This window comes from Lactuca virosa, chromosome 1, assembly GCF_052849685.1.
Source record: "Lactuca virosa cultivar CGN04683 chromosome 1, Lactuca_virosa_CGN04683_v6, whole genome shotgun sequence".
Lineage (NCBI taxonomy): Eukaryota > Viridiplantae > Streptophyta > Magnoliopsida > Asterales > Asteraceae > Lactuca > Lactuca virosa.
Genome location: NC_136426.1, coordinates 39,665,355 through 39,673,286, shown reverse-complemented (window position 1 = coordinate 39,673,286; position 7,932 = coordinate 39,665,355). Strand labels below are relative to the sequence as shown.

Sequence of the window (7,932 nt, the reverse complement as noted above, 5' to 3'; positions counted from 1 at the left end):
CTCCTCAGCATAACGGATATGCTGAGAGACGCCATCGACACATCGTCGAGATTGGTCTTGCTCTACTCTCTCACTCTAAACTCCCTACCACCTTCTGGCCTTTCGCTTTTACCACCGTTGCATATCTCATAAACAGACTACCTACATCTATCCTTCACAATCTTTCTCCTTTTCATTGCCTTTTTCAAAAAGAACCAAACTACTCGAAACTCAAATGTTTCGGTTGTCTATGCTATCCATGGCTTCGCCCATATTCACCAAATAAACTACACCCTCGTTCCACCCCCTGTATTTTCGTCGGCTATTCTCCAACCCAAAGTGCCTACTACACTTATGACCCTCTATCCAGCAAAATCTACACATCAAGACATGTTGTGTTTATTGAAAATGAATTTCCATATCCAACACTTGCCAAATCTCCCATACCAGAATCTCTAATTGATTATAATCATTGGATTCCACTATCATTCCCAATTTTACAATCTCACTTCCCCCCCCCCCCCCCACTACTCCAACATCTCCTCAAACTCTCACACCATCTTCCGCCACCTCTACTGCCACTCTCTAAAATCCTTCTCCCATAATTCATGATCCTCATCCACCCTCTCTTCCTCCTTTTCCTCCTCCTCCTCCCCCTCCTCCTCCTCCTCCTCCTTCACCCCCTCCCCCCTCACACATGAACACTCGTCCTCACCCAAAACCAAACACTCGTTATTTCAACTCTGACTTCCAATTATACACCGCCTCCACCGAATACCCATCTGAACCATCCACAATCTCTCAAGCTCTTAAACATCCATCATGACGCAAGGCTATGCAAGAGGAATTCGATGCACTTACTCGTAACAACACCTGATCCCTTGTACCATCCTCTCAAGCTCAAAATCTGGTTACATACAAGTGGGTATACCGAACGAAATACAAACCAGACGGATCCATTGACCGCCTAAAAGCACGTCTCGTAGCCAAAGGCTTTCATCAATGTCCAGGTATTGATTACCGGGAAACCTTTAGTCCTGTTCTCAAACCAGCCATGTTACGTCTTATTCTCTCACTTGCCATCTCGAATGCATGGCCTCTAAGACAACTTGATATCAATAACGCATTTTTACAAGGCACACTTCATGAAGATGTTTACATATCTCAACCTCCTGGTTTTGTTGATCCCTCCAATCCCACTCATGTTTGCAAATTAAACAAAGCACTTTATGGCCTTCGCCAAGCCTCTCGAGCATGGTATGATGAACTTAAAAATTATCTCATTTCCCTAGGATTTAAATCCACCATCTCAGATCCCTCTCTTTTCATTCTCAAAACCGATACCTCCATCATCTTAGTTCTTGTCTATGTCGATGACATAATCGTCACCGGTTCATCTCCCAGTCACATATCCACTTTCATCTCTTATTTAGCCTGTAAATTCTCTCTAAAAGATCATGGATCTTTGTCTTACTTCCTTAGTGCTGAAGTCCTCCCTCATTCTTGGGGAATCTTACTTTCTCAAAGAAAATACATCCTTGATATACTCACTAAAACCAAAATGACTTATTGCAAGCCTGTATCCACACCAATGATTAGTTCTGACACCTTACGATCAACAAGGGGTACACCATATCCGTCTCCAACTGATTATCGCACCTTAGTCGGTGCCCTACAATACCTGTCCCTAACCAGACCGAATATCTCCTTTGTAGTTAACCGTTTATCTCAGTTTATGTAGGCTCCAACATCTACACACTAGATAACTTTGAAATGATTAATCAGATATTTGCATGGCACACTTCATCATGGAATCATCATTCATCGCAACTCACCACTCACACTTCAGGCATTCACTGATGCTGACTGGGCTGGAGACAAGGATAACTACAGAAGCACCACCGGGTACATAGTTTATCTTGGTGCAAACCCAATTTCATGGAGCTCAAAACGTCAAAGTTCTTTAGCCAGAAGCTCCACCGAAGCTGAATTCCGCGCCGTTGCATCCACCACCACCGAAGTTCAATGGCTTATTTCCCTACTAAGTGAACTTGGCATTTCATCTTCCACTACACCTATTTATTGCGATAATCTGAGGGCAACTTCATATTCAGCAAATCCTGTTTTTCACTCAAGAATGAAGCACCAAGCTCTAGATTTTCACCTTGTCAGGGAAAAAGTACAGCAAGGATCTCTACGAGTTCAACACATAGCCGGTGATGACCAACTTGCTGATGCTTTAACCAAACCCCTTCCACGACCACGCTTTCATTATCTCATATCCAAGATTGGTCTTATCACAGGATCGTCCATCTTGCGGGGGAATATTAAGATATAACATGGTCACATTTATCACCTAATATTTAGCACACATGTATATTACTATGTCAATATTGTTCCCGTGTATATCTCTCATAGTTAGTTGTATTCTTGTTATATAAACCCAAGATGTATCAAAATTCAATAATACAGAAACAATCTTTTCAATATCGACTTCAATTCTATTTCCTTATAGTTATCTCTCCATTGCCAATGTTTCGCTGAATAGCATTCCGTAGAATGATATCAAAATCATGAAGTTGATTAATTGCATCTATGATTTTAAACCAAATGCCCTTCTTTAAAACCGAACCTTCATTATTCATACCAAAACACCCTTCACGCCCATGAAAAATCTTTACAATCTCCGTCAAAATGTTATTGTTACAATTAAAAAAATCGCCACTTTCATTTTATATATATAAAAAAAAAACCTTATTAGATGCATCCAACGAGCCGAAGTCAAAACCTCCTTTATTCCTATTAGCCAACGCAAGATCCCATCTAATCCAATGAAATTTTGGATCACCCTCGTCACAACCCAAAAAAAAAATCGGCCCTCAACTTCTCCACCCCAAAAAATATCGTCGTTAGCCAACATATATCCAAAGGTATAATTTTCGATGTAGCTATAGAATAATAAAAAGTTTTTTTTAACAGAAAACATATTAACAAAATTATTTGATTGTTGATTAGATATATTACATGTAAATATAACTAATAATTTATAATAATAGAAAAAATAAACATTTAATTTTAGTTTGATATTGTTTAATTAAAATCGAGTTTAAATAAAATTACTATTGTCCTTTACATTAAAAAGAACCTAATATTTTTTAATATCAATAGTGATAACAATGACCAAAAAAAAAACTTAAGTTCAAATTTGTTTCAGCCAAAAATATAGGGAAATCTTCAGAAAAGTCCTAAAATTTTAGCCTAATTTACGAAAAAATCTCAAACTAAAATTTGTTTACGAAAAAACATAAATTACCGGTAAAAATGACGATTTGACCCATTTTTTCCGGTTTATAGGTTTTATTACTTACATGTTTCACTAAAGTCCCATTATTTTACCATAATTTATTATAAATAAAAATAATAAATTTAAATTAATAATTCATAAAAAGAACTAATGCAATAAAAAAATTAAAAAAAATTAATTAAATAAAAATAATAATCCAATAAAGTAACACTTACTAATAGATAAATATTATATGCTAAAAATAATATTTGTTAATATATAATAATCCAATAAAAAAGAATTAATACAATAAAAAAATTAAAAAAATCAATTAAAAAATTAATAAAAAAAAGTAATATTTTTTAATATATAAATATAATATATTAAAAATAATATTTATTAATATATAATAATCCAATTAAAAGAATTAACGAAATAAAAAAATTAAAAAAAATTAATTAAATGAATTTAATAATCCAAATAAGTAACACTTACTAATAGATAAATATTATATGTTAAAAATAATATTTATTAATATATAATAATAATAATAAAGAATTAATGCAATAAAGAAGAAATTAAAAAAAAATAATTGAAAAAATTATTAATAAAAAAAATAATATTTATTAATATATTAAAAATAATATTTATTAATATATAATAATCCAATAAAAAAATAATACAATAAGAAAAAACAAAAAAAGAAAAAAGTAATTAAAATAATTAATATATAACTAGATGCGTTCCAGCGCGTTGCGCTGGTCGGAAATGGTGTTTTGTGGGTCGGAAACTTGGAATGGTGCATGTGGATTGGAATCAATGTTAAAGTATAATATTATAGACATAGTTATGAATGTAGGTTGCTATTTCTTGTATTTAACTAAAAATTAAATGCAGAAATAACATATTACTTGTACTTGAATAAACAACACTTAAACCTATCTAATACAAATGATGAAGTACTTGAATAAACAACACTCAAACCTATCTAATACAAATGATGAAGAAGTAAAAGCAAGTTCCTGCAATTCCATTGAATTTGAAATCAACAATCCTATTAAGATATTGCGTGTGCCTCTGGCTGTATGATTTAGGGTTCCCCACTTCACGCAACGCAGATCGTAATTGTGCACATGGAAATTTACGATTTTGCCATTCAACATCTGAATTCTGTATGATTTAGGGTTCCCCACTTCAAGCAACGCAAATTTAAATTGTGCACATGGAAATTTACGATTTCGCCATTCATTATCTGAATTGCGGATAGAGGATTCCAACACTTGTCGATAATCGTACCATCAGAAAATTTATAGACGGATATTTAGCAAATAATGTTTATCAGCAAAAGGAGATATTTTCTTGGATTGAAGGTCGGGTGTTGTTCTAAAAAGAACAACAGGAGCTCCTGCATTTCAAATTTAAAAAAGGTTACAAACTTTAGCAAGAACTGGTTGTATTATTTTCATTAAGATAAATCTTGCCTTATACAACCTGTTTACAATTTAAATTTAGAGAAATCAAAGATCAAAGAGATCTCTGGGTACAAAGATTATAAGCAAATAGGAGAGAAGAGAGTGCAAATGCAAGAAAAGCCAAAAAAATCCTATTGATGCAGTTGCCATCTTGCCAATTGTGTGGACGCATCTTTTCCCAAATTTACACCCAATCATCCTTCGACTTCTTCAATGTCACTTGGGCATGAAATAAACATTCTGCTACATTATTACTATTTGGAAGCTCTCTTCTCAACATATTGTTACGCCAACTAATTTTATGTAATAAAAAAAAAGAAACAGTAGATCAAATTCAAATAAAATTGATTTTCATGTGTCATGTATACCTGCTATTTATACGTGTTGAGCTCTGCATATAAATGTCCATTTTGCCCGTGTCTCCATCTGCTTCAACTCATTAATTTTTAAGAACTCTAAACTTTAAATAAATTCAACGAAGCACATGTCTGTTTCTTTTAAAGTCGAAGGCCTCACTAACCATTCAATTTTTCTCAGCAAGTGCTACTTCCCATTTTCCAAATTCCATCTCCAATCAGTAAAATTATTCTTGGCTACATGATAGAGTTAATTGCAGTTCAAGTCCTCATACTCGCCCCTTACTGTATTACCTCCAATAATGCTTCGTTATTGCTTTGTAGTAGCATGCATTTTTTAACACAGAGTTGATCAAACTTGTATTGATAATCTGAGAGTACGAATTCCCCTTCTTTCCCAACACCTTAACCTGTAATTTTTTTAATCAATCATTACAACTTTATGAAAAAAGATAAAAAAAATTTATAAGAGTGATATAAATATTACCTGCACTGTCATTGATGCAAAGTTTTAAAAAAAAAAGTTTAAATTAATTCAATATTTTTGAAGAATTGGAGCTAAACGGGTTGTTCCCAGTTATGCATTCCAGTGCTCTTGTTGATTAAATCAACGACGCCGCTACAAAAGCCAATAACCCCAAGTGGTCAATAACAAATGATAGTTTCTCATGTTGAAATATAACGCAATTTTTGAGAGATACAAAAAACTCCATGAAAGAAATATCGACGACCACATAGCACTTTACATGAAATAAATGAAATTCTTTAAAAGTTTGTTGGCTTTGGTCTGTTACAAAGATTACTTTACATGAAACAAAAAGGATATTTAAAAAATGTTATTCATTTTTCAAACAGGATTTTAAAATGAGGCTATGTTACTATGTACATATAATAAGAAAGCCACCGTGTTGAGTGATATCCCTAAACTTGGTTGATTTATCTCAAAATGGGAGTCAATAGCAAGAAGTCTTCATCGTCTATCTCCACATGCAGTTGTTTCTCATGATTTTGCTAAAAGGGTAAACTTGTCTTTTGATATAATGCTCGCTTCAGCTTCGGAGGACTATCTTTCCATAAAACAACACTTTCACTCGTCGGGTCCACTTTGGCTCTTGCGTCTTTGAAGGCATAGTACTCTTTTTCCCCTAGTTGCTTTTGGGTTCCGTCGGACAAATTTGCCCCTGCCTTATTTTTTGGTTCAATTTTGTCCCTTAATCAAAAACTTGTTCCAGAAGGCATTTGGTTGGGAATGCTTTTGGAAGTGATGCGTTAAAACAAATAATACACTCAAAGCAAGATTATATGAAGATAAACTTTAAAAAAAAGATAACCTTTCCAGAAATCACATTGAAAGAGTCCAGTACTACCCTCCTACCCAACCTCTCATTGTAATGAGTCTGTCAAAAACAAACATATCCACATGAGTTCATATAATTTAGCATACTAAGTCTTTTTTTTATTAAGTTCATTATTTTATGATATCAACTGGAAAGCGTAAAGTATGATTTTATTTTAACAAAAAAGGAAGAGCAAAATTAACAATAAACAATTTGTGTTCTTAATATTGAATCTCAAATTACTAATCAAAATTGGAAACAGTGGATGTTTTTTACCTGCTTGTCTTTTTCTATCCCGTGATACCATCGTTAGGTTGAATCAATTGCCAAAAGTCTGGCGATTCGTAGTCGTGGATACAAAGAAACCTTGATACAACCGTTGTGTTGAATGGATTAGCCATATTTGTAGGGTGCTTCAAAATACATGTGAAAAAATGTTATAGAGGAAGCAAAATAATGACATAAAAATAATAGGATATCACCTCTGGTCTGGAAGTCTAACCGAAAGCTGCAAATTTGGAACTCGGTGTCGCGATACAAAAATTTGGGTGAAAACAGATATGGGAAAAATGAAACCAAACGTAGCTTATTTGCCCTAGAAACAAAGGACAGAGGATGGCGATAAATATACCGGTGGTTGATTGGAGAATGTCTGCTGAAGCGAAAATCGAACCCTAATCTCTGGTTGCTGGAGGATGTTGTCTAAGAAATCTGGTAGAAATCAAGAGCGAAGAACGAAGCAGATGAAGGGCAAACAGTCGAACACATTTGGGTAAGGAACCGATAGATGGAGTCATTGAGATAAGAGTAAGGCGGTGGATCGGTGTTAACCCAGGGTGAAGGAACGGTGAATGATAGAATACGCACACATTTGGTCGATAATGAAGCTAAGCAGGCGTGGGGGCGGTGCGATCTTCGACCTCGTCTCCTCCGGTGGGACGACGGGCTCGGATGGTTGATGATCGGTTGGGTACAGAGGAAAGTGGATTTGGGCGACCGGTGGTGGAGGGTAGATCGATTTGGCGGATTCCAGGCAGCGGCGACGGGGATGACGGTGGTTGAAGCTGGCGGAGGTCAGCGATGCAGGTGGGTGTCGTTAGCGGAGGGGCGGGGTGGTGCTGGAGGCCCCGAAGAAAACATCGACTCTTTGAAGGAACGGTGGAAGGAGAAAGGGTACGAATGGCAAGACGCCTCCAATCCATCCAACCGATTCAAAACCGGAATGTAAGAGAGGCGGTGGGAAGGATCCGGAAGAACGCCAGCAATCGTAAAGTGATTGGGTGGGAAAACGGTGAAGAGAACAGACGCGAAACACGTAGCAACAAAAAACCGATCAAATGGCAGAAAATGCCCAGAAAACAAAAACGGAAAAGAAAGCCAGAAGTAGACTGACGACCATAAAAGAAGGACTATTTGTGCCAAAAAACCAGCATGTTGGAAGGTAAAAGAAAATAGATAGAATTGCAACATCACCCATAATCACGGGACCAGTTTTGCCCAAAGTG

General features: G+C 35.5%; 1 long non-coding RNA gene across 8 annotated transcripts; it reads right to left on the bottom strand.

The window, feature by feature from the left end:
- Positions 1–4,106: 4,106 nt before the first annotated feature.
- LOC145107568 (uncharacterized) lies at positions 4,107–7,727 on the bottom strand. 8 transcript variants are annotated; one of them, XR_013707983.1, is made up of 6 exons: positions 6,704–7,724; positions 6,422–6,487; positions 5,977–6,342; positions 5,578–5,709; positions 5,103–5,500; positions 4,107–4,667 (listed from the first exon to the last, which is right to left on the bottom strand). It is a non-coding gene; the product is annotated as an uncharacterized LOC145107568 (long non-coding RNA). The 8 variants fall into 8 exon arrangements; XR_013707917.1 differs by having other exon boundaries at positions 5,103–5,160; positions 5,255–5,500; positions 5,977–6,487; positions 6,704–7,721; XR_013707906.1 differs by having other exon boundaries at positions 5,977–6,487; positions 6,704–6,840; positions 6,910–7,720.
- Between the last annotated feature and the right edge of the window lie 205 nt (positions 7,728–7,932).